The sequence below is a fragment of the Lithobates pipiens genome, unplaced genomic scaffold (genome assembly GCF_037356315.1).
Source record: "Lithobates pipiens isolate NorthernLeopardFrog02 unplaced genomic scaffold, aLitPip1_a1.2 Scaffold_8, whole genome shotgun sequence".
NCBI classification, from domain to species: domain Eukaryota; kingdom Metazoa; phylum Chordata; class Amphibia; order Anura; family Ranidae; genus Lithobates; species Lithobates pipiens.
Genome location: NW_027507903.1, coordinates 486,804,049 through 486,831,773, shown reverse-complemented (window position 1 = coordinate 486,831,773; position 27,725 = coordinate 486,804,049). Strand labels below are relative to the sequence as shown.

Below are 27,725 nucleotides of genomic sequence, written 5' to 3'. Positions count from 1 at the left end.
AGGTTTGCCTACAGCGGCCTACAAGGAGCTCAGAGAGAAAGAGTATCATATTGGAATAGGAGGCAAGAAAGCCGCACATGCATTGGCGGCACGTGCGGTCACACATGACTGCAGCCGCCAACATTGTCATTTCGCTGCCCTCTAAGCTTATTGCACACAGTTTTGCCTCTGCAGACCACAAATGATTATATACCTAGTGATGGCCTATGCAACTTTTGTACTACATTTTAAACAGTGTTCAATTTTAAGAAAGGACTAGGAGGCAGTAATTGATACAAATACCGTAGTTCAAATAAGACCCCTTTCACACGGTTGGTAGTCAGTCAAATAAATGGATAAGGTCTGCGTCCTGTTCCATTTTTCTGGATCTAACCATGATAGATCAGAGGTAGTCTAATGTAAATAAAGGCAAGTCCATTTCCATCCAGCCAGCCATGGATCCAACACGGGTCCAGAAGGCTCCAGTTTGGACATGGATGTCACAAAAGTTCTCTGATTTAGCAGGGTATCTGTTTGTAGATCCCGCGCCGATCAGACGAGACGGTGCCCATGTGAAACTGCCACTGATGACTTTTGGAAATCTGAATACCTTAATGCCTAGTACACACTATCAGAAAATCAGATAAAAAATACCACTTTTGAATCGATCCTACGATAATCTGATTATTAGTACACAGGTTTTGAGAGCCGATCGCAACCGGTGCAAACACAAACATTTTTCTCATACAATACCAGAAAGTATGATTTTCGTTTAAGTTGTACAGTATTCATCCGAACAAAATCGGAAGACCAAGACCACACATGCTCCAAAACTACAGAATACATTACAATACAATAAGTCACAACACATTACATCACTTTTGTCTTAAGTGAATTTTTGGAACTTTAGTAACCTATAACTTTCGATATGAGACTAGCATCCAAATAAATGGATGATCATTCATCAGATATTCTCATCGTGTCTGCCAGGCTTTAGAGTACTTTGTAGCTAATAACCCCAATCATGCACGTTTCTTTTCTAGTTGAATGGTGACTGTTTTCTCTTCTTGATGGGTTTGGTATCTACGTAGGCTAGGTCTTCTTCTCCCGCCGAGAGCAAGTCTAGATCTCCCATGTGTTGCTGTAGCTTTAGGGCAGAAGGAGAGCTTCTGATCCAGCATCATAATTGTTATTATTGTAATATACATCCAAAAGTTTGTGCTCACCTGGCCATCACACCTACATTATGGCTAACAATGTGTGGACCCCCCCCCCCCCCCCGCAAATAATTGAGTTTGGGTGTCCCCAGGAAAGGGTAATGTTAATACCAGGGGCGGACTGACAACTCTGGGCAATAGAAGATCTTGGGGCCCCCTTGGTCCCCACACTCAAGCCACACCTTCACAGGGGTACACTGGAGGGAGAACGCACACACACACAGGGGGACACTGGAGGGAGAACGCACACACGGGGGGACACTGGAGGGAGAACGCACACACGGGGGGACACTAGAGGGCGAATGCACACACACACAGGGGGACACTGGAGGGAGAATGCACACACACACAGGGGGACACTGGAGGGAGAACGTGCACACACACACAGGGGGACACTAGAGGGAGAACGCACACACAGGGGTAAACTGGAGGGAGAACGCACACACAGGGGGACACTGGAGGGAGAACGCACACACAGGGAAACACTGGAGGGAGAACACATACACAGGGGGACACTAGAGGGAGAACGCACACACAGAGGGACACTGGAGGAAGAACGCACACACACACAGGGGGACACTGGAGGGAGAATGCACACACACACAGGGGGACACTGGAGGGAGAATGCGCACACACAGGGGGACACTGAAGGGAGAACGCACACACGGGGGGACACTGGAGGGAGAATGCACACACGTGGACACTGGAGGGAGAATGCACACACAGGGGGACACTGGAGGGAGAATGCACACACACACAGGGGAACACTGGAGGGAGAACACGCACACATCCACAGGGGAACACTGGAGGGAGAACGCACACACGGGGGGACACTGGAGGGAGAACGCACACACGGGGGGGACACTGGCGGGAGAACACACACACAGGGGGACACTGGAGAGAGAACGCACGCACAGGGGGACACTAGAGGGAGAACGCACACACAGGGGGACACTAGAGGGAGAACGCACTCACAGGGGGCACTGGACGGAGAACGCACACACACACAGGGGGACACTTGAGGGAGAATGCACACACACACAGGGGGACACTGGAGGGAGAACGCACACACACACACACAGGGGGACACTGGAGGGAGAACACACACAGGGGGACACTGGAGGAAGAACACACACACACACAGGGGGACACTGGAGGGAGAACGCACACACACACAGGGGGATACTGGAGGGAGAACACACACACGGGGACACTAGAGGGAGAACGCACACACACAGGGGGACACTAGAGGGAGAACGCACACACAGGGGGACACTGGAGGGAGAACGCGGTGCAGTGTAGCGGGAGAAGAAGAAGGGTAGATCCCCCCGGAGGATAATCGGTCATTTCCCCCTGATGTTGGGTTGCCCCTGCTGAGTGGTGCATTGCTCGGGTCATTGACAGCTCTGTGCACATGCTTCGCTGATCGTCAAATAATGTTTCTGATGATCTGCGCATGCAGAGTGTTGACGTCACACCAGATGATCGCATTGGTAACAATATATAAAAATAAATAAAACTAACAAAATTGTTAATAAAGCCCACATTTTATGCACACACAGGGGGACACTGGAGGGAGAACGCACACACACACAGGGGGACACTGGAGGGAGAACACACACACGGGGGACACTGGAGGGAGAACGCACACACGGGGGGACACTAGAGGGCGAATGCACACACACACAGGGGGACACTGGAGGGAGAATGCACACACACACATGGGGACACTGGAGGGAGAACACGCACACACACACAGGGGGACACTAGAGGGAGAACGCACACAAGGGGGTAAACTGGAGGGAGAACGCACACATGGGGGGACACTGGAGGGAGAACGCACACACAGGGGGACACTGGAGGGAGAACACACACACAGGGGGACACTAGAGGGAGAACGCACACACAGGGGGACACTGGAGGAAGAACGCACACACACACAGGGGACACTGGAGGGAGAATGCACACACACACAGGGGGACACTGGAGGGAGAATGCGCACACACAGGGGGACACTGAAGGGAGAACGCACACGGGGGGACACTGGAGGGAGAATGCACACACGGGGACACTGGAGGGAGAACGCACACACGGGGGGACACTGGAGGGAGAACGCACACACGGGGGGACACTGGAGGGAGAACGCACACACGGGGGGACACTGGTGGGAGAACACACACACAGGGGGACACTGGAGAGAGAACGCACACACATGGGGACACTAGAGGGAGAACGCACACACAGGGGGACACTAGAGGGAGAACGCACTCACAGGGGGGCACTGGACGGAGAACGCACACACAGGGGGACACTGGAGGGAGAATGCACACACACACAGGGGGACACTGGAGGGAGAACGCACACACACACACAGGGGGACACTGGAGGGAGAACACACACAGGGGGACACTGGAGGAAGAACGCACACACACACAGGGGGACACTGGAGGGAGAACGCACACACAGGGGGACACTGGAGGGAGAACGCGGTGCAGTGTAGCGGGAGAAGAAGAAGGGTAGATCCCCCCGGAGGATAATCGTCGTTTCCCCCCGATGTTGGGTCGCCCCTGCTGAATGGTGCATTGCTCGGGTGTGACGTCACACCAGATGATCGCATTGGTAACAATATATAAAAATAAATAAAACTAACAAAATTGTTAATAAAGCCCACATTTTATTTGATTTCTTATTGTTTTTTTTTTTAAATGTGATACAAAATTACAACTTCAGAAAACTTGCCATGCCTCTTACTAAATGCCCCAGACTGTCTACTTTCCAAAAAGGGGTAATTTGGGGGTATTTGTACTCTCCTGGCATTTTAGGGCCTCAAGAAATTAGATAGGCCGTCAGTACATCAGGACTGATCAATTTTCAAATATATATATACCATAGTTTGTAGATGCTATAACTTTCACACAAACAAATTAATCTACAGTTATTGAGATTTTTTGTTATCAAACAAATGTAGCAGAATACATTTTGGCCTAAATTTATGATGACATTTTATTGTATTGAATATGTTTTATAGTAGAATGTAGAAAATATATTTTTTTTATTTATATAATAAAAAATTCAAAAACCCAATAGTAATCAAATACCACCAAAAAAATTGCTTTTTTGTTTGATAAAAATGTCATCAATTTCATTTGCATACAGTGTTGCATTACAGCGCAATTGCCAGTTAAAGTAACGCAGAGCTGACTAGCAAAAAAATGCCCCGGTTATGAAAGAGGAAAAACCATCCGGAGCTGAAGTGGTTAACTTTAGCTGCTAGCATGTCTAACCTATAGCATGTTGTTAAATGCATGTTTTGCTCCCGTTAACGTGATGCCTAGGTGTGAATCTAAAGGCATCGAATTTTAAAACAGAAAACCTATTTCTTTGTTGTTTCAATAGGACGATTTTGTTTTTTTGGTGGTGGGTTCACTTTAGGTCAGCAGGGCTCCCCCTTTATCACTCTCTGTAAACAATGTTGGTGCCCCCCATCCTTCCGTCCCTGCTGTCACCCGGGCAAAAGATCCAGGATTTTCTGATGGTTTCTTGCCAGGTTTTGGGATCGGCCCCTCTTTCGAGGACAGCGGGCTCAGGCGGTAATCGCTGAGTGTGGATAAGCTCCGTCAGCTGGGCAGATGTTGCAGTGAGTGGCTGAGATAATCTGCAGCTTTATCCTGGTGTGTGCTGTGCGGCGTGAGGATATTATCGGCTTCTGTGCCCGTTCCACATGGCATCTGATCTGCGGGCCCCTCCACCCCCAGTTTGCAATGCAATGCCAATGGATAGTTCCAATTTATCTGCAAGCGGGAGAAGGCTATTAGGTGATGTCACACAGGTTACAAATTCATCAAAGCTCAGCTCCAATTAAAAATGTTTTTTATTAGTAGTTTAGACCGAGTAGAAAAGACTTTACATTTTGTGCAAAGCTTTTTTGACCATAGTTCTGTTGTGGGTCACAAGACTACAATTACTTTCAGTCTCCTGTGACCCAGAGTCAGCTGACTGAGCAGAGCTGTGCAGGCTCGGGAAGGATCCCGACAGTATTGTTGGGATCCATCCCACTGCCTGATTGCTCCATTGAGCCAGAGGGGCAGAGCTCTCTGTTTGGGGCAAAGAACTGAGCGATCAGCGGTCATGTGATTGCTCAGTTCTCTGTCTTGGAGCTGATGTGGGACAGTTGCAGCATGGAGGTGAGTATATGTGTTTGGTTTTTTAAAGCCCATGCTTTTCCTTTAAAGTGATAATAAAGTCTTGTTTTTTTTGTTGTTTAAAAATAACAAATGTGTCATACTTACCTGATCTGTGCAGTGGTTTTGCACAGAGCAGCCCAGATCCTCCTCTTCTCAGGTCCATTTTGAGGGCTCCTGGCCCCTCCCTCCTGCCAAGTGCCCCCACAGCAAGCAGCTTGCTATGGGGGCACCCGAGCCAAGCCACTGCTCTGTGTGTCCATTTAGAAATGGAGCCATGACTCGGCCCCCCTCCTCTCTCTCCCTATTGGCTCGCTGACTTTGTCTCAGCTGATCAGGAGGAGGGAGAGGCACATCGCTGGATCAAGATGGAGCTCAGGTAAGTATTCTGCTGCACACAGAATGTTTTTTTTTTATCTTAATGCATAGAATGCATTAAGATAAAAAAAATTCTGCTATTAGAACCACTTTAACCACTTGATCACAGGAAGGTTTTACCCCCTTCATGACCAGGACAGGTTTTGCTATTCAGCACTGTGCTACTTTAACTGGCAATTGTGCGTTCTTGTAACACTGTACACAAATGAAATGTATATAATTTTATCACACAAACAAATGTTATAAAACATATCCAATAAAAAAAACTCAAAAAGTAAAATGTCTTCATAAATTTTTGGCCAAAATGTATTCTGCTACATGTCTTTGGTAAAAAAAAAAAAAAAATACAATAAGTGTATTAATTGGCTTGTATGAAAGTCATAGAGTTTACATACAGGAATTTACGCAGCTATAGACACTATACTTGGTAATGGCAGTGATCCAGGGCTGTCTTAAAGCGGTAGTAAACCCGCACATTTATTTTTCATTTTTTTAAACCTGCAAAGCAAAAGGCATAATGAGCTAGTATGCACCGCATACTAGCTCATTATGAAATACTTACCTTAGAACGAAGCCCCAACATCTGGCCCGATCCACGCCGAGGGAGCTGACATGCTCCCTCGGCGTTTCTTCCGGGTATCGCGGCTCCGGCGCTGTGAGTGGCCGGAGCCGCGATATCGTCACTCCCGCGCATGCACGCGGGAGATTTCATTCCGGCCGCCGGCCACTGCCGGATTTTCAGAATCCCGAGAATCCCCTTGTGCGCATGCGCCGCTGCAGTCAGCGGCGCATACCGAGGGGGATATCTTCTAAACCGTACAGGTTTAGGAGATATTTTTTTTACCTACAGGTAAGCCTTATTATAGGCTTTCCTGTAGGTAAAAGTTTAAAAATCGAGTATACAACCACTTTAATGCGTGGGCACATCTGGGCACTGCCTAGGGGCCCCAGCTGCATGGGAGGCCCCTGCACTTTCCCCAAGGCAGCTGGCAGCTGAGTCCACGCTGCCCCAAAATTGAGGGCCCCATAATGGCACTGAGAGTGATGGATACACAGGGGAGGCAGGCTGGCAGCGGTGCACCATGCTGTGCAGAACAATACCTATTATTTCACAGCCAGCAGGGAGGGGCAGGGCTGGAGTGCCAGTGTTGCTCTGACCCTTCCCCGGGCAGCTTGAAAGGCCACGGGGTAGGAGCCGGAGTAGGAGCTGCTGAGTCAGCAGCACTGAGAGCCCACCTGCGGAAGTAGCATTGTGGATGGTGTCATGTTGAGCACAGCTGTCCTGCACCAAAGGGCTTGAAATGCCGGAGGGATGCTCCCTCCTCTGCCCCTCCTTCTGCCTGTGTGATTGGTATAGGTGACTCCAGTGCTGGAGGTGGGCAAATAACCAAAATTTTACATGCACTGTATCTCCACTGGAAAGGGGGTACTATATGGATGGGATAATGGTGCTTGGGGATATTAAGGGTGGATGGGGGAAAACAATGCTGAGGGGGGATCTGGGGTGTATAGGGGGTAGCAATGCTTGGGGTAGCATGGGTGGCTATAGTGCTAGAGGTATCAGGGATGTAGAGAGGCCACAGTGTATGGGGTATCAGGGATGTAGTGGGGACACAATACAAGGGGTATCTTATAGTATATGGTAACAGTGCTGGGGGGAATATCTAGGGTGTAGAGGGGTCAGAGTGCTAGGGGGGATATCTGGGGTGTAGAGGGGTCAGAGTGCTGGGGGGATATCTTGGGTGTAGAGGGGTCAGAGTGCTGGGAGGTATCTGGGATGTAGAGGGGTCAGAGTGCTGGGGGCTATCTGGGGTGTAGAGGGGTCAGAGGGCTGGTGGGGATATCTAGGGTGTAGAGGGGTCAGAGTGCTGGGGGGATATCTGGGGTGTAGAGGGGTCAGAGGGCTGGGGGGGGGGGATATCTAGGGTGTAGAGGGGTCAGAGTGCTGGGGGGGATATCTGGGATGTAAAGGGGTCAGAGTGCTGGGGGGATATCTGGGTTGTAGAGGGGTCAGAGTGTTGGGGGGATATCTGGGGTGTAGAGAGGTCAGAATGCTGGGGGCATATCTGGGTTGTAGCGGGGTCAGAGTGCTGGGGGGATATCTGGGGTGTAGCGGGGTCAGAGTGCTGGGGGGATATTTTGGGTGTAGGGGGGTCACAGTGCTGGGGGGATATCTGGGGTGTAGAGGGGTCAGAGTGCTGGGGGGATATCTGGGTTGTAGAGGGGTCAGAGTGCTGGGGGGATATCTGGGGTGTAGAGAGGTCAGAATGCTGGGGGCATATCTGGGTTGTAGCGGGGTCAGAGTGCTGGGGGATATCTGGGGTGTAGAGGGGTCAGAGTGCTGGGGGGATATCTGGGGTGTAAAGGGGTCAGAGTGCTGGGGGGATATCTGGGCTGTAGAGGGTTCAGGGTGCTGGGGGGATATCTGGGGTGTAGAGGGGTCAGAGTGCTAGGGGATATCTGGAGTGTAGAGGGATCAGAATGCTGGGGGGATATCTGGCATGTAGAGGGGTCAGAGTGCTGGGGGGATATCTGGGGTGTAGAGAGGTCTGAGTGCCTGGGGGATATCTGGGATGTAGAGGGGTCAGAGTGCTGGGGTGTAGAGGGGTCAGAGGGCTGGTGGGGATATCTAAGGTGTAGAGGGGTCAGAGTGCTGGGGGGATATCTGGAGTGTAAAGGGGGTCAGAGTGCTGGGGGGATATCTGGGGTGTAGAGGGATCAGAATGCTGGGGGGGGGGTATCTGGGATGTAGAGGGGTCAGAGTACTGGGGGATATCTGGGGTGTAGAGAGGTCAGAGTGCTGGGGGCTGTCTGGGATGTAGAGGGTTCAGAGTACTAGGGGGATATCTGGGATGTAGAGGGGGTCACAGTCCTGGGGGGATATCTGGAGTGTAGATGGGTCAGAGTTCTGGGGGGATATCTGGGATGTAGAGGGGTCAGGGCGCTGGGGGGGATATCTGGGATATAAATGGGTCAGGGTGCTGGGGGATATCTGGGGTGTAAATGGATCAGAGTGCTGGCGGGGGATATCTGGGATGTAGAGGGGTCAGAGTGCTGGGGGGATATCTGGGGTGTAGAGAGGTCAGAGTGCTGGGGGGATATCTGGGGTGTAGAGGAGTCAGAGTGTTGGGGGGATATCTTTGGTGTAGAGGGATCAGGGTGCTGGGGGATATCTGGGGTGTAAAGGGGTCAGAGTGCTGGGGGGGATATCTGGGCTGTAGAGGAATCAGAGTGCTGGGGGATATCTGGGATGTAGAGGGGTCAGAGTGCTGGGGGGATATCTGGGATGTAGAGGGGGTAACAGTCCTGGGAGGATATCTGGGGTGTAGAGGGGTCAGAGTGCAGGGGGAATATCTGGGATGTAGAGGGGTCAGAGTGCTGGGGGGATATCTGGGATGTAGAGGGGTCAGAGTGCTGGGGGGATATCTGGGATGTAGAGGGGTCAGAGTGCTGGTTGCATATCTGGGGTGTAGAGGGGTCAGAGTGTTGGGGGGATATTTTTGGTGTAGAGGGATCAGAGTGATGGGGGATATCTGGAGTGTAGAGGGATCAGAGTGCTGGGGATATCTGAGGTGTAGAGGGATCAGAGTGCTGGGTGGATATCTGGGGTGTAGAGGGGTCAGGGTGCTGGAGGCATATCTGGGATGTAGAGGGGTCAGAGTGCTGCGGGGATATCAGGGGTGTAGAGGGGTCAGAGTGCTGGGGGGATATTTGGGATGTAGAGGAGCCAGAGTGTGGGGGGGGGGGATATCTTGGGTGTAGAGGGGTCAGGGTGCTGGAGGCATATCTGGGATGTAGAGGGGTCAGAGTGCTGTGGGGGAGGGGGGATATCTGGGGTGTAGAGGGGTCAGAGTGCTGTGGGGGAGGGGGGATATCTGGGGTGTAGAGGGGTCAGAGTGCTGGGGAGGATATCTGGGGTGTAGAGGGGGCAGAGTGCTGGGGGGATATCTGGGGTGTAGAGGGGTCAGAGTGCTGGGGGGATATTTGGGATGTAGAGGAGCCAGAGTGCTGGGGGGATATCTGGGGTGTAGAGGGGTCAGAGTGCTGGGTGGATATCTGGGGTGTAGAGGGGTCAGAGTGCTGGGTGGATATCTGGGGTGTAGAGGGGTCAGAGTGCTGGGGGGATATCTGGGGTGTAGAGGGGTCAGAGTGCTGGGTGGATATCTGGGGTGTAGAGGGGTCAGAGTGCTGGGTGGATATCTGGGGTGTAGAGGGGTCAGAGTGCTGGGTGGATATCTGGGGTGTAGAGGGGTCAGAGTGCTGGGGGGATATCTGGGGTGTAGAGGGGTCAGAGTGCTGGGTGGATATCTGGGGTGTAGAGGGGTCAGAGTGCTGGGTGGATATCTGGGGTGTAGAGGGGTCAGAGTGCTGGGTGGATATCTGGGGTGTAGAGGGGTCAGAGTGCTGGGGGGATATTTGGAATGTAGAGGAGCCAGAGTGCTGGGGAGGTATCAATCTAGCAGATATATTATATGCACAGTACAGCTTTGTTACTTTATGTATGTAGTATTTTCTCACTCTTTCTTTGCTGTCTGACTCCTACCTACTTTATCTCTGTTTACCTGTGCTGTCTCCATTGTAGGGGCCCCAGAGCATTACTTTGCCCAGGGGCCCATGATGCTATTAAGACAGCCCTGCAGTGATCAGCGGCTTATATTGTGACAGCGATAGAGTGGCGGGCAATCTAGTGCTAACAGACATTGGCAGGCTGACACTGATGTCACTATTGACATTAATACAGTGATCAGTGATAATACTGTACACTGACACTGTACTAATGGCATTGGCTGGGAAGGGGTTAACATCTATGAGCAATAAAGGGGTTAACTGTTTGCCTAACAAGTGAAAAGTGTGTAATGTGTTCTGATTTTACTTACAGATCTGGCTGTTTTTTCTCCTTGCTTTTCAGGGAGAAGAAACAGCCAGATCACTATTCTCTGTACACAGAGTTCTTTGTGCTTGTAAACACAAAACTCTGTGTGTGATTGGACACAGCCAATCAGCAGGTTTCAGCTGAAATCATTGGCTAAAATCTGCTGCCAAACTCATGCTGCAAACTTAGCACAGGTCAGCAGGGGGAGAGTGCATGTGCTCCCCAAATTGGAAGCAAGCCTTCAACGTACATGTACATTGCCGAGCCTGCACCTTCCGCCCACTCATAGTATAACTACTGTGAGCGGTCGCAGGAGGTTAAAGCTCCAAGCTTAACTTCAGTCTTGAATTGGACAGGCTCTTCTCCTCTACTGAAATTGCTTATTCTGATTTCACTGCACACTGTGAGTTTCCCACGATGTGTTTTAAAAGCTACAGCAGGTCAGATACGGCCCTCCTCATTTCCTGGCTGGAGGACATCCAGCATCATCTATCACTTCTTTCGCAGCCTAACTGTCCCTGACCCACCCATTTCATTCATTGAATTTCAATTCTGTCAGTCACAGAGGCTCAGCATCACATACGAGTGTTATCTAGGTTATACCTACTCATCCATCCATTAAAGGTCAGCCCTCTGCCTGGACCAGGGCCTGGACATTCACACCAGGCCGATTTAACATGTTTTGACATATCATATTGCATGCCAAATCAAACAATTGCCGGCAACGGTACCATCCGAATCGTTGTGACGCTGACTTTGCGGCACCACACTGATTCCCAAAAGTGGCGACTTCTGTAGCGATTTCAATAGACATCTGTGCAGAGACAACCAGGTTTTTTAACCTTTTCCCACTATTCTAACGTACTTTTATGTTTTATATGTGTCCTCGAAGAAGTGATTTCCCACTAACATACCCACCATTTCATCTACAGGTATTACTCGGACAGTAAGTGGTGGCAGATCTCCCCAGTAGGGACAAAAATGGTTATAGAACCCAGCAGAGTTTTTTTTTTATACATTTTTGTGGGTGCTAGGGTTGAGCTATAGAAGCCACCCACCAAAGCGCATGGCAATATTCTGCTGAAGCTGCATGCCCACTCACATGCAGGAAGAATGTAAACACTCAATAGGGAGATAATTTACTATGAGGACATATCAGGTTTTCTTAACGCTAAAAAAGGGAATGCCAAGTACACCTTATAAAGGTGTCACTTTATCTTGATAAATATCTAAAACCACAACCAATATTAAATAAAGAGTTTAACAAGCAGAAGTGAGCATTACCCCCCGAGGGTGTACTGGTTGAGATCCTGGGGAGAATGGCATTAAAAAATACATTCATCAGAATAGGAAATCTTTATCTTTTTATTAGAAATCCAGGATATCAATTCTCAGCTGGTGATCAGTGACATTTGACAGTGATTAACTAATTTATGTTACCGTGACATAAATATACCATGGGGGAGAGAGGGGCAGGCTGCTAAACTGTGAGCACTTTGTAGCATCTGGGGAAAACAGTACATTTTCAAAGAATTAGTAAATAGACAACATTTTTAATGTAATCAAGACAACATGAAGGGGTAAGGGTCCATCTCCATTTTTGTGGCTCTTTAGCGCACGTTCATTAATGGGCGCTATGTTGCACATTAACGTGCATTGCATTAAGACAACCCATTGAACACAATGGCCTGTCAATGCAACCAGAAGGTAGGAAAAAAATTAGACATGACCTATGTTTTCTAACTCACCAAAACATGCTACCATTACCGTAGTGCAGTGATGGCAAACCTTGGCACCCCAGATGTTTTGGAACTACATTCTCTGCAGTGTAGTTGAGCATCATAGGAAATGTAGTTCCAAAACATCTGGGGTGCCAAGGTTTGCCATCACTGCACTAGTGTGTTCGGAAGCCATTCAAAATGAACAGCACTGCAGCACAGTGGCGGCTGGTGGTAATTGTTTTTTGGGGGGTGGCAAACCATACCGCCCCCTCGGTTGGCGGGCGTGTCTGGTGCACTTACCCCATCTATGCAGCGCTTCACCGGCGGCTTCCCTTGCTCGGCGGCGGTGGCGACAGCTTTCCCTTCCTCTGCTCTCTATGGGCATCGGTGGCTTCCGTTTCCTCCCTCCTCCTCGGCAGTCTAATTGGGAGTCTTCTCTTTTCGGCCAATCGGAAAACGGGTCTCAGACCTGCTTTTGATTGGCTGGATTGAGGATCAGTATTAGAACAGCAAATATTCATTCGCTGTTGTAACACCTGTGTGGGCTCATGGCGCAATGCTCTGCACTCTGAGCCCTTCCTATTTTGAAGCCTATGGCTCTAATTAGGTGCTTAAAAAAACCCTGTCACTGTAATTTATGCGCCCGGCATCCTGAAAGGGCCTGGACACCTGAATAGCGGCCGTGGATAGATTCATGCTATCCATTATTCATATAGGGGGTGACGATCCTAATGGATGGGCTGCCACTGCTGACATGACACACTGTCGTGCGTTGTGATAACATGCGTTAGTCTTAGTGGGCCCTAAATGCTGCGTTTATGATTACAATTGGTGATTGGCTTCATGAGAAGTCATTGTAATTATCATTTTGAGAACTTAAAGTGGAGCTCCACCCAAAAAGGGAAGTTCAGCTTTAAACACTCCTCCCACATTTGACATGTAATTTTTTGGGGAGTGGGTACCTAGTTTTGACAGGTACCCGCTCTCAATTCCGCTTTGATCCCCTCCTCTCTCCCTCCCTCCTTACAGTCTTCTGGGACACATCACAGGTCACAGTAGGTGCAGCTTGACTCCCGCATGCGCAGTACACACCCCTCTGTGAAGCTGCAAGCTACACTTATTTGTAGCTTCTGACTTTTAATAAACACAAAAACGACTGGAGCTCCGCTTTAAAGTAATCCCTAACTGGATGACATTTTTTTGTAAACAATTGTCATGTTTTTTTAAATAAAATTCTGTTCCCTGATGATCTCCTGCAGTCGCATTGCAGCCACTTCCTGTCTACATGCATTCCAGAGTTGACTGCCTGGCATTTCTCAGGGCAGGTTGGAGCGTGACAGAGTATTGCGTAATGCCGATGTGACAGGATGACAACATAGAAATGCAACTTTGATACATGGACAGAGTGTTGTCACCCTAAAACAGGAAGTAACTGAGCAAGGACCTTCGTGGTAGTGAAGGTTAAATCAGCAGATTTAAATTTATTGAAAACAACTTTTGAAATGACAATAACTTGTTAAAGCTTATATGAGATTTTAGAGGTTGGGTTTACATATATTTTAAGAAAGAGCAAATGCCATGAATAGATATAATCTACCAATTTATTTACCAAATAAAACCTGCATTTGTTACAAGACTTCCACCAAAATTAAACTGATGTAAAAGTGCACATACCCGCTAAAAAATGTATTAACACTCAATAAAAAAACAAAATGTTAATAGTTTATCAATGTAAATGATAACATGAATAATGAATTCGTATAAATCTCAAAATAAATATTCCTATTACTTCATAATTCATATTAAATTAGCAACATAAATGTATCAAACATAATTCTGTGTAAAAAAAGTGCAGAATAAAAGATAATCCAAATGTTCCCAGAGGAAGCCTATTTCGGGGAAACACGTTGGGTGGAGCCACATCTGTGACGTCATCACACATGGGCCTGCTGGTTAAGACTGCTGGCAGTGCCTGTGGGGTGTTTTAATCACTTTTTTTAATATGGTTTTATCTATATAAGTGCAATACTTTTTATTTTAAACCCTATTGTTGACATACTACACCATGAATCCTCTTCTGTCTTCTGCCTCTATGTGAAACATATGCGGTGAGCTATTTTTTGCTTGTATGGTATGACTCTAACCCATTGGATATGTCCCGCAGTAACACCAGCATTAAGAGCCATTCATGGGATTATATCCTCTTTGCCAAACCTGTGGATAAGAGCGGTGGCTTTCCTTACAGGAGTGAGTTAGATCTTTATAATTTGATATCATAACTATCTAGTAGGAGGTGTGATTTTTTTTTTGTGGGGATTGCACCTTCTGAGCGCAGTTTTGTTTGTCTTTGTTCATTATCATGCACCATTAGAGCGCTTAAGCCCTGTACACATGATCGAAAATCCTGCCAGCAAAAGTCCGATGAGAGCTTTTGATCGGATTTTCCGACCGTGTGTATGCTCCATCAGACTTTTGCTGGCGGAATTTCCACCAGCAAAAGATTGAGAGCAGGTTCTCAATTTTTCAGTCGGAAAAAGTTCAGATTGGAAATTTCGATCGTCTGTAGCAATTCCAATGTGCAAAATTCCTACGCATGCTCGGAAACAATTCGCTTGGAAGCATTGAAATTCATTTTCTCGGCTCGCCATAGTGTTGTATGTCACCGCGTTCTTGATGGTCGAAAGTTCAGAGAACTTTTGTGTGACCGTGTGTATGCAAGACAGCTTGAGTGGAATTCCGTCGGAAAAACCATCTAAGATTTTTCAGATGGAAATTCCGCTCTTCTGTACAGGGCATTACACTATCACCTGAGGATTTGGACTATCTTTTATTCTGGACCTTTTAGGCTTGATTCACACATATGCAGTTTTAGTGCCTTTTGCATTTTGCAGATTTGCACTACAGAAACCATGTTAAATGGACGGTTGTGCAAATCTGCAAAATGCAAAAAACACGAAAACTGCATAGGTGTGAATCCAGCCTTACATGGAATTATGTTTGATAAATTTATGTCGCTAATTTAACCACTTGACCTTCAGAAGATTTACCCCCATTCTTTGCGATACTGCATTAATTTAATGGACAATTGCGCGGTCATGCGTCGTTGTACCCAAATAAAATTTGTCTTTTTTTTCCACAAATAGAGCTTTCTTTGGTGATATTTCATCACCATTGATTTTTTTTTTTTTGCGCTATAAACAAATTTTATACTTTTTTAATAGTTTTTTTTACATTCTGCTTTAAATTATACCCAATAAAAAATGTAAAAGAATCGAATTTCTTCATAAATTTAGGCCAATATGTATTCTACTACATATATTTGGTAAACAAAACTACCGCATATACACTGGAATTTTTATCTATCATTGTTATTTTGATCTCAGTTTTATGTCTCTGCCCCATGATCGGCGGGTGCTGTTGGGCATCCAGTGCCCGATACCCGCAGATGGCTTCTGCTGTGAGTATCACAGCAAAAGCGTGCCCCCTAGGCAGAGTCATGTGTGTATATATATATATATATATATATATATATATATATATATATATATATGTGTATATATATATATGTGATTTTGCACAGGAGGGCCGCCCTGTAGCAGTATATCTTCTATGGAGCGGTCCTTAATTATGAAGTATTAGGAATATTTATTTTGAGATTTATATGAATAAATTATTCATGTTATAATTTACATTGATACACTATTGACTTTTTGTTTTTTTACGGGGTATGCGCACTTTTATATTAGTTTAATAATCTATCAATTTAACATGTAAAAGGAACTTAAAATGTACAGAACTCTGTATATCTGCAGCTCCTGTGGAGGGGGGTGGGGAATAAACATTGTCCATAAGGAATCATAAGGGCCTTTCGAATCCAGGCTGGCCTGCAGCGATGTGCTAAATGTACACATGTTAACGCATGTTGTGTAGCACATTAACATTCCTTGCATTAGGGAAGATCATTCAGTTTGACCAAAAATCGTGTATAAAGAATTTTTGCCAGTGCCCTGCTACACAACAATCTGCACTACAACACATGGCTGTGGGCAAAGTGCCCGTAAATGTCACAGAAATGCACCGACTCATGTAACATGTATGGCTGAGTGTGCTGGTAGCGTGTACTAACATGTACATTATCGCAATGCTGTAGTGTGAATGGGTCCTGGACCGATGTTAGGATGCTCCTGCACATTTCATTCCCCTCCGTATATATCTTTTAGCGAGTTTAGCTTCACACACCAGAACTAGAAGAAGAAAAAATGTAAACATATTAAAATTTAATGAGACACCTGTTGGCAGCAGGTGATTATGGTGTTTACTGCCCTTTGTTGAGCTTATAAAGTGAATGTTTGCAAATGAGATAAGGCTGACATCAGATGGCTAATTTCATCTTCATGTCTGACAGCTGAATGCAAACATCTACATGCTAAGCTGAAATGCATATATGGGAATTGTTGTACCTGCCAAAAGATTTCTCTTCGACCAATCTGGAGATCCAGGCAGGTATAAAGACCTAAGAAACCACAAAACAATAGTCATAAAATAACACAAATAAAATAGTAGTATGGAAAAGCTGCTAGCACAATTCTCCTGGTATAGAAAGCAATAACAATGTATTATAAGTGCAGCCCTTATACAGTGTTACCAGTCCAGATTTTTTTTTAAATATGATATCTTCATATATATATATATATATAAGAAAGTCAAATAACTGCAGGTCCACACAAAAAGGTTCTGGGAGGGATCTGTCACCAAAAGGAAAAGTTCATACTGACTCTTACCACAACAGGTGGACCATATAGACCCCTTTCACACTGAGGCGGTTTTCAGGCATTTTAGCGCTAGAAATAGCACCTGAAAACCACCTCCCTTTCATTTCAGCGTGATTTTTCACACTGGGGTGGTGCGCTTGCGGGATGTTAGGAAAAGCCCTGTAAGCAGCATCTTTGGAGCGGTTTGGGAGCGCTGTTTTTAGCTCTCCCAAAACACCCTGCCCATTGAAATGAATGGGCAAAGCGCCTGAAAAGCGAATCGCAACACGAGTGCTTTTAACCCTTTCTTTGGGGTTAAAAGCACCCCACCAGTGGCTGAAAAGCACTGCTAAAACGAATGGAGCTTTAGCGCTAATGCAGCCACGGCCCCAGTGTAAAAGGGGTCCTAATCAAAAGCAATCAAAGGCGCTTATGAATGACTCTCCACACATGTGAGAGGATGGGTTGTTTAAGAACCGATACAATTAGATGAGGTCTCACAGCATAAACGTATGGAAATAGGCAAGAAGAGACTTAATTGCGCAGTATTACTGACAAAGGTATTTACTTAAAAGCAAGAGAGAATCCAGAATACTCACAAACATAGTAATGAAAATCGCATGTCAATCCTCATAACATAGGTAATATTTCCAACTGGTAAGATGGCCGACTATCAAGCATGGTGAGGTCATGTGACCAGACTCCTCCCAACGCATTTCCTCACTCACAGACATCATCAGGGGCGTGATGACATCTGTGAGTGATGAAACACATAAAACACTCTCTTGTTTTTAAATAAATACCTTTATCAGTAATACCACGCAATGAAGTATCTTCTTGCCTATTTCTATACATTTATTTAAAAACAAGAGAGAAGCCAGAATACTCATAAACATAGTTATAAAAAATGCATGTCAATTCTCATAACATAGGCAATGTTTCGAACCGGTAAGATGGCCGACTATTGAGCATGGCACCGTAACATGACCAGACTCCTCCCAATGTGTTTTGTCACTCACAGATGTCACCATGCCCCTGATTCACTGCAGGAAATCACTGATTCTGTCTATAGCCATAGATAGCTGCAGCTGCTGACCTGTCATTGAATTGTACAGGACTCGGTGGGTGCATCTAGCCGCTCACAGGTGGCTGAAACAGCTGTCATTTGCATCGGTGCTAGTTGCCCATGCGAATGTAACCTACACTAATCACTCTGCTTTAGCTGCTGGACATAGATGGATCAACATTTTAATCCATCTATGACAGTTCTCCTTCTAGAGCAGACAATTTAAAGTGGTTGTATGCCCCGCTTTGTGATTTTTACCTACAGGTAAGCCTTATGCTAGGCTAGGCTACGTAAAATGAATATCTCCTAAACGTACACCATTTAGGAGATATTTATCTTGCCTGCAGCCACTGGCATCAGCATGGCATGTGCTCTGAAAGTCTGGTGTATTGTGGAGGAACTTTAGAGCTTCTTGCTGGAATTGAGGGCTGCTGCATGCATGCCTGGAAGTGACGTCATTGTGGCGCCAGCCACTCACAGCGCACCCAGAAGAAACGCAGAGGGAACATGTCAGCCTTCTCATTAGGCACAGCTGCGGGGGCTTTATTCTAAGGTCAGTATTTCATAATGTGCTAGTATGCGATGCATACTAGCACATTATGCCATTATCTTGCAAGAGTTTTTTTGGGGGGTGTTTTTTCCCCAGGGTTTACTACCACTCTCAAACAGACTTGTTGAAAAGTTTTGCTTCAAACTGCAGCCCCCAAGTCCCTGCTGGCAGAATACAATATTGCAGCAAGGGATTCCCTCATCCACCTCAAATGTGTGGATGGGGAATTGGTTTGTTTGTTTTTTGATCAGCTGGCTGATGATCAAAACTATCCAACTATGGCAAGCAATTATTTTTCTCTGCTTTCTTGTTGGTAGTGTTGGGTGAACAGTTCGGCCCAAGCATGAATTGTCGTTCGACAGTTTGTTCGACACGCCGAGCACCCCACAATGCACTGTGCACCATGCATTGGAAGCCCTGATTGGCTGAAGCAATTAAGGATTTGCCCAATCTGGACACAGAACACTGTCAGAGCCATGATTGGAGAAAGTAATGATGACTGTGCCCAATCTCAGCTCATTGCTTATAGACCCCCCCACTATAACCTCTTACCCACTGGGCACTTAAACCCCCTTCCTAACCAGACCAATTTTCAGTTTTTGGTAATCTCACATTTGAATGACAATTACTCAGTCATGCAACACTGTACCTATATGAACTTTTTGTCATTTTTTCACACAAATAGAGCTTTCTTTTGGTGGTATTTAATTGCCGCTGGGTTTTTTATTTTTTGCGATATAAAAGAAAAAATACTGAAAATTCTGTAAAAAAAATAATAATTTTTCTTCATTTCTGTTATAAGATTTTGCAAATTAGTAATTTTTCTTCATAAATTTTGGCCAAAATGTATACTGCTACATAACCCAAATCGGTGTATATTATTTGGTCTTTGTTAAAGTTATGGTGCCAATCTCTGAAAATTGATCACACCTGATGTACTGATGACCTATCTCATTTCTTGAGACCCTAACAAGCCAGGGAAGTACAAATGACCCCTTTTTAGAAAGTAGACATTCAAAGATATTTAGTAAGTGGCATGATGAGTTTTTTGAAGTTGTATTTTTTCCCACAATTCTTTGCAAAATCAAGATTTATTGTCTTTTTTTTTCACAAAATTGTTATATTAGCAGGTTATTTCTCACACATAGCATATGCATAGCACAAATTACACTCCAAAACACATTCTGCTATTCCTCCTGAGTATGGCGATACCACATGTGTGAGACTTTTACACAGCGTGACCACATACAGAGGCCCAATATGCAGGTAGCACCGTCAGGCATTCTTGAAGCATAAATTATACATATCATTTCTTGACTACCTCTTACACTTTTGAAGGCCCTGGAGCACCAGGACATTGGAAACGCCCCCAAAAATGACCCCATTTTTGAAAGAAAAGAACCCAGTGTATAATCTATGAGGCATAATGAGTCTTTTGAACGTGTCATTTTTTTTCTACAAGTTTTTGGAAAATTTGTAAAGAAAATGAAAACGCATTTTTTCTTTACACAAAGTTGTCCATTTATATAATATTTCTAACACATAGCATGTACATGGCAAAAATGACACCCCAAAATAGATTCTCCTACTCCTCCTGAGTACGGCGATACTACATGTGGGAGATTTTTACACAGCTTGGCCACATACAGAGGCCCAACATGCACGGAGCACCATCAGGTGTTCTAGGGGCAAAAATGTCAAATCTAATTTGACTACCTATTACACTTGTGTGAGGCACTGTAGTGGCATGGATATGGCATGGATGAGAACTGATGTGGCATGGATGAGCATGAATGGGGATGGATGAGCCGTGGATGGGGGTGGCTGAGCTGAATGAGTATGCCTGAGTACGGCTGGGTATGCCTGGGTACGGCTGGGTGTGGATGGGTATAGCTGAGTAGGGCTGGGTGCAGCTGGATACGGCTGAGTACGGCTGGATATGGCTGGGTACAGCTGAGTACAGCTGAGTACTGCTGGGTATGGATGGGTGCGGCTGGGTGTGGAGGGGTACGACTGTGTACGGCTGAGTATGACTGGTTACAGCTGAGTATGGATGGGTACGACTGTGTACGGCTGATTATGGCTGGGTACGGCTGAGTATGGCTGGGTAAAGCTAGGTACGACTGGGGTGGCTGAGCATGGATGGATGGATGAGTATCACTGACTATGGATGGATGGATGAGTATGGCTGAGTATGGATGGATGGATGAGTATTGCTGACTATGGATGGATGGATGAGTATTGCTGAGGATGGATGGATGGCTAAGAATTGATGAGGATGGATTGCTGAGTATTGATGAGTAAATAATGAGGATGATCAAATTAAAGAGGTATATCAATATAGCACTGGGCAAATCTCTATACAGATGTAAGAGAAATCCACTATATATACTAAACGTGCTGTGCAAAAAAATCTATGTGCAATTAATCTCTACGATACTGTAAACAATAAACATTAACCATATGCAGCAAGCTCAAACATATATGACCATATAAGTGTACGTATCTCTGTGTAATTTGAGTGCCAATAATATGAAATAGTGCAAACCAAAACCACTATAGTGAGTGGTACAAATTAAAGTGACTAGTGCTCAATAATATGAATAAATCACTTGCATTACTATAAATCAATCACTTGCAACATTCAAAATAAACATATCACTTGCAGTACAAAAAATCAAGTCATAAACAAGGTGATGAATGTTCACAGTTCATCAAAACGTACAAAAAAGCCCAAATCGTGAACTTGTGCAAAATGTGCATAAAGTGCTTCAATCACTGTCCTCAATGTGGGTTCTCCAATGTGCGTTCTTTGTGCATGCCACACTGTGTTCACTATGCTCTTACCTCTATATGGATGGTAATAGACTTTAGAGGTATAGCAGTGGTGGGGTCTTCCCAAATTCTTTTTTTTTTTTTTCCTTTTTCTTTTCTTCCCTCTTTTCTCTCCCTTTTCTTGCCACATCAGTATTTTTATACTAGATTCAGCTTGCCGCTCATTAGTGTCTCGTTCATAATTTCACATCATTGTGGCTTATTTAATTTCATAAATTTTAACAAAAGTTCCTTGTGATCACATAAAAATTTCCTAGTATTTAATAAGTACAAACAAATAAGATAAATGAACAAAATGGTGAGACACCTCCCTATCCCTGGTGTTCTCGAAGTATATATCATAGCTATACCTATTCCCCTGGCATCCCATACCTAAATTAAATTTTTCTCCCCCACCCCCCCCCCCCCCTCAATCCCCACAGGATCCCCTTGTACACTCAATTTCAATATAGTCTCCTCCCACCTCTCTCAAATTCTATACCAGTATCATTCTCAAGTTGGTAAAAACAGTCCTGGAGAGACCAGCAGGGGAGACCTAAAAAAGGGAGAAAAGGGCCCACCCTTCCTAAGAAGAAAAAGACACACACAAAGAAATAACACAGAACAAAAATGTAAAGATAGTAAAAAAAAAAAAAAAAAAAAAAATCCCAGCCAAGGGGGAAGAAACACCGGACACTTGTAGGGAAAAATCAGCTTTCCGTGCGGAAGCTGGAGCCCTAATACCTATGGTAAAATACCCAACTTCCCCAGACTAGACCCCCATAGGCTCATAAACTTCTTGTTATTGCCCTGTTTAATGAAGAAAACCCTTTCATTGCCAATTGTCGTTTTTATATTTGCCAACCAAGTTTCAACTGATGGGCCTGAATGTGAGTGCCATTGTTGAGCAATTAACTTCCTTGCTTGGAAGAGACATCTAATCACTGGTATTTTAGTAACGTTGGGAATTGTAGAATCCTCAGGTATAGTCAGGAGACAAGTCCTGACCGTTGCATTCAGTGTTAAATTAAAAATTCTGTTGAGCTGGTCTATAACCTGCGTCCAGTACCTAAATAACTTCGGGCACCTCCAGAACATGTGGATGAAATTGCCAGTCATGCCACATCTAGGACAGTGGTCGTTGTTTCTCCAACCTAGTTTAAACATTTTCCTAGGGGTATGATACACCCGATAGAAAAAAAAAAGGTGGGAAGCTTTCTGGGAAGGGGAGATCGAAACTCTAGTGCCATAGTCAATTATCAGATCCCAGTCGGAGTTGGACAGAGGACCTACATCGTTCTCCCATTTTTTCCTACTTTTGATCAAGGCTTCATGATCCAACATTTTATCCCCTAATCTAGAATACGTATAGGAAATCAATCCCTTAAGCGTGTCCTGGGACATAATTTGTGCTAATACAGGCATCTGAATCCATTGAACCTTTTGAGGTCCAAATTGTGACTGGACTGCATGCCTGACCTGGAGATATTTATAAAACGCACGGTTCGACAGCGAGAACTCCAATTTTAAGCTATTAAATGATTTAATTTCTGAACCTTGGAATATTTGGATTAGTTGGTTTATACCTTGGTTTACCCATTCTCTGCATCTTTCGACTTTAGCTACTTCGACCAGGTTTCTGTTATTCCATAAAGGGGCCAATACAGATACCCCCTGGTATCCTAGTATAACCTTAGCTGTTTTCCAGAGTTTAACAATCTGGTTGATTGTCGGGCAACTTATACCAAACGAGTTTGCCTCGAGGGCCTCAATAAGTGTGGTGTGGGGGCATCCTAACATTAATAAGCTATGGCGAAGCATACCCTCACTTAATATTCGTGCTCTTGCTAGGTGCTGCATCTGTGCCGCCAAATAGTAGAGCCTAGGATGTGGAACCGCCATCCCTCCATCCTCTACCGGTAGCTGCAACGTCCGTAGACTAATCCTAGGCGACCCCTTTCTCCATATTAAATCTCTAAACAGAGATTCTATTTTTTTAAACCACCTCGAGCCAATCCATATCAGCGAGTTATGGAGAAAATATAGAATTTGGGGGAGCCAAACCATCTTGACCAAATAACAACGTCCCGCCATCGATATGGGGAGGCGGCTCCAAATATCCGCCTTATCTTTGAGCTTCACCAGCAGATACCCATTTACATCCCTTGCCACCCAAACCCCCAAGTATTTAAATTTCTCTACCACCTTCAAATTAAAGGTATCTCGTATTACATTGGTGGCCCCCGTGTCTATGGGGAGTAGTGCAGATTTATCCCAATTGATAGTCAATCCAGATACTTGGCCAAATTCCCTGATCATTTTCATAGCCGCTTTTAACGAAGCTTGAGCTTCTCCCAAGAAAAGCAGAATATCGTCTGCAAATAATGCAATCTTTTCCTCTATCTGACCTCTCCTAAATCCCCGAATGTCTGGATTAGCCCTAATAGCTATAGCCAAGGGCTCCATTGCCAAAACGAAAAGTACAGGGGAAAGGGGACAACCCTGCCTTGTACCTCGTTCCAGTTGAAACGCATCAGAATACTCATTGTTAATTTTTATTTTGGCGCTTGGGTTAGTATAAAGCATTTTTATCCATTTAATAAAGGTTGGCCCAAACCTGAATCTAACAAGTACCTCAAACAAATATTCCCCACTCAAGACAATCAAAAGCCTTGGCTGCATCCAGGGCTAATATTGCCCTGGGGCCTCCATCATCTACCGGGATCTGGACATTCAACTGGGCTCTACGTATATTAATACTGGTAGACCTGTTCGGGATAAATCCCGACTGACCAGGATGGATAAGCATATGAATGAACCTTTTTAAGCGTGTTGCCAGTATTTTCGCTAGGATCTTTACGTCAGTGCATAGCAGCGAAATCGGACGATACGAAGCAGGATCCATAGGGTCTTTCCCTTCCTTGGGGAGAGCCACTATGTTAGCCTCCAACATTGAAGGAGGTAGCATCCCCACCACCAAAGCCTGGGTCAATGCCTCCAGCAGTTCTGGCAACAAGACCTCGCCATATTTCTTATAAACCTCAATGGGGATCCCATCAGGTCCTGGTGATTTTAGATTGGGCATCTCCGCCACCGCTTTACGGAGTTCATCAATAGTTATTGGGGCCTCCATTGCCATAGAATCTTCTACTGATAGTGTTGGTATGCTTATATTTCCCAAAAAATTAACCGCCGTTCCCCCCTCTCCCCCCCTCTGAGATTTATATAGAGAACAATAGTAATGGTGAAATATATTTTTAATGATAGTAGGTTCAGAAGTGATCTCCCCCTGTGGAGTCCTAACCGCAAGTACCATTGAAGGGGCAGTGTTTGTTTTAACCAATAGAGACAATAAGCGACCCACTTTTTCACCCTCCCCAAAATTCACCTGTCTCTGAAGTATACATCTATTATCTATCTTTCTCCTGATAGTCATCTTATACACCCTGCTGCTTTTCTAACCATACCTTCTGAGTAAATGGGGTTGGGTTGGTAATATACTGCTGTTCTGCCCCTAGCGCTGCCTTCCTAGCCTCCTCTTCCTGATTGCTCATCTTAGCTTTTTTTCCAGCAATTTGCTGGATAAAGAGTCCCCTTAGAAAGGCTTTTATTGAGTCCCAAATTGCTCCCGCCGATGCAGTACCTGCGTTAATATGAATATAGTATTTGAGTTCGGATATTAAACGCTCTGGATCGTCCAATATCTCTAACCATGAAGGATCAATTTTCCATTGCCCAGGATATTGCTTATTCCCCACGATAAGCGTCAATGTTAAGGGGGAATGATCTGATATCCCCCTTGGGCCATATTGTACTGCCTCCACCAAGGCCAGAGCTTGGATATTCACCAGGGCCATATCTAGTCTAGATAGAGTAAAAAAAAACTTTGAAAAACAAGAATATTGTCGCTCCAACGGGTACCGAATACGCCACGAATCACATAATCCCACTTCCTGCAGAAAGCGAGATAGTCTCGTCTCGTTCCCCACCGTTGTTGCGATTACCGTTGGAAATCTATCTAAAGACTTATCTAGGACCTCGTTAAAATCCCCCACTGCTATTACAGGGATATCAGATTTGTCTATTGTAAATAATATTGGCTCATGTAAAATCTCCAACTTAAATGGAGGTGGGACATATATATTTGCTATCACATATGGGTTGTTTTCAATACTGCAATATAAAAAAATGTAACGGCCCTTTGTGTCTATACAACTATTATAACAAGAAAACAAAACCTCCCTATCAATCAAAATGCTCACCCCTCTTGCATATGAGTAGAAAACCGAGTGATATTGAGTTTGGAATTTCCGGCCTCGTAGGAGTGGGACAGTCTCAGCGGTTAGATGTGTCTCCTGCAAGCAAAGCAATCCGGGCCCTAGGCCCTCTAATGCATATAACACCACAGCTCTCTTGGTCGGATCTCCCAAACCCCGGACATTCCATGACATTAGCCTAATTCTTTTTGCCTGCATCTCGTCCTAGCACCCTATGTAACGGGCAGGTTAAGACAAACAACAGAAAGAAAAGAAAAAAAGAAAAAGAAAGAACCTTCTCCTTCCCACATAATTACATTTGTGTCATTCCCAGATACATAAATTAAATTTCTATCCCCCCAATTGTGATACCTCCTTCCTCCTCCTCCCAGGAGGTAAATCCTTAATCTTGTGTATACATATAGTAGTGCTATCTTTCACACCCTTCCCACCCTATCCTTCCCATTCCCTAAGGTTAGAACCGCTCCCCACCCCACCCTCCCATCCTGCCCTACAGGGCTCCCCCCTAAGGGTTGACCCGTGACCTTCCTACACCCCATCCACCTCTTACATGCACTATCTCTACTTAGTGCGTCAATCAAAAACCACACCCAAAATGAGGGGCACAAATGTACCCCTCTACACTCACCCATATGCATTCTTTTAACCTCAGTCCCTCAAAGTGCAGCCCCCCCCTCCATTATTATGCATAGAATAAACGTGCAAATAATTATTGATACCTCATGCCCTATCTTCACCCCCCTCATCCCCCATGCAACAAATTATAAACAATAAGATTATTACATCATAGAAACCGGCCCAGTTACACAGGTCTATAACTCTTTTTTATTTTCTTCTAACCATTGGGCTGCCTCCCTCGGTGAATAAAAAAAAAACATCCTACCGAGTGCTATTACCCTCAGGCGAGCTGGATAGAGGAGAGCATAATCTAACTTATACTTAATCATATTGCGCTTGACTGGAATGAATTTGGCTCTTCGTTTCTGGAGATCTGGGGAGAAATCAGGATATAAAGAGACCCTAGCCCCCTCGTATCTGATGTCACCCTTCTCCCTGGTTTCCAGGAGTAAGGACACTTTATCATGGTAGTTAAGAACCTTGATCAATATGGGCCTATGGGGAATATGGGGTCTTCCCAAATTCTAATGGTGATGGTGGGTTTCTCTTTTTAATCCTATCTGCCCGAAATTGCCTGGCTGCTTCAGCCCACCAGCTTGGGCCCTCCGTCTGCTGTGTCAGACTGTCCTGTGCCAAAAAGTCCCCCGGAGCAGTTCCTCTGACCCCCATATCCTTTGTATGCCCAATAATTTGCATCTAAGCCCTATGGACACTTTTGATTTTTCCAATTCGGGTCCCATAGACTTCAATGGGGTTCGTTATTCAGCTCCGAACTTTCTCGATGTCGTGCGGCCCATCTCAACTTGTCAGCAAGCATGTCACCTCTAAAAGTGATCCTGTTTAAAATCCGCCAGGATTCAGGGCTATGGCTGCTAGCTACTGGTTAATATAAGCAGGAATATTTTAACCATGTTTGTTTTGCATTGAGTTTTATATCATTTTTTTGGAACACAGTCAGACTTGTGCTTTGTGCACACAAACAGTTCACTTTAGAGTATAACTAAAGGCAAAACTTTTTTTGTTTGTTTTGGATTGAGTGAAGATGGATTAGAACACCTGTTAATTTTAATTGCTGTCTTTGCCCCCTCTCTATTTGCCCTGTTTCCTTGGATTTCCTTTAACTTCCTGTTTGGCTATTGGACTAGAAGTGAAGAGAAATCTCCAAAATTGTACACAGATGGCGGGAAAAAAAACAGACAGGGGTTATAAAAAAAAACGATAAGCTTTGCCTATAGTTCTACTTTAATTCTGGCCCCGCCAGCTGAATATGTTCACTTTTGCTGTACTCACCACTGGTCCA

General features: G+C 45.2%; 1 protein-coding gene across 2 annotated transcripts in view; it reads left to right on the top strand.

Annotated features, from left to right (window-relative positions):
* Positions 1–27,725, top strand: part of LOC143960401 (potassium voltage-gated channel subfamily KQT member 1-like) — a 136,497-nt gene that overhangs the window by 2,895 nt on the left and 105,877 nt on the right. The gene's annotated exons all lie outside the window — the stretch shown is intronic.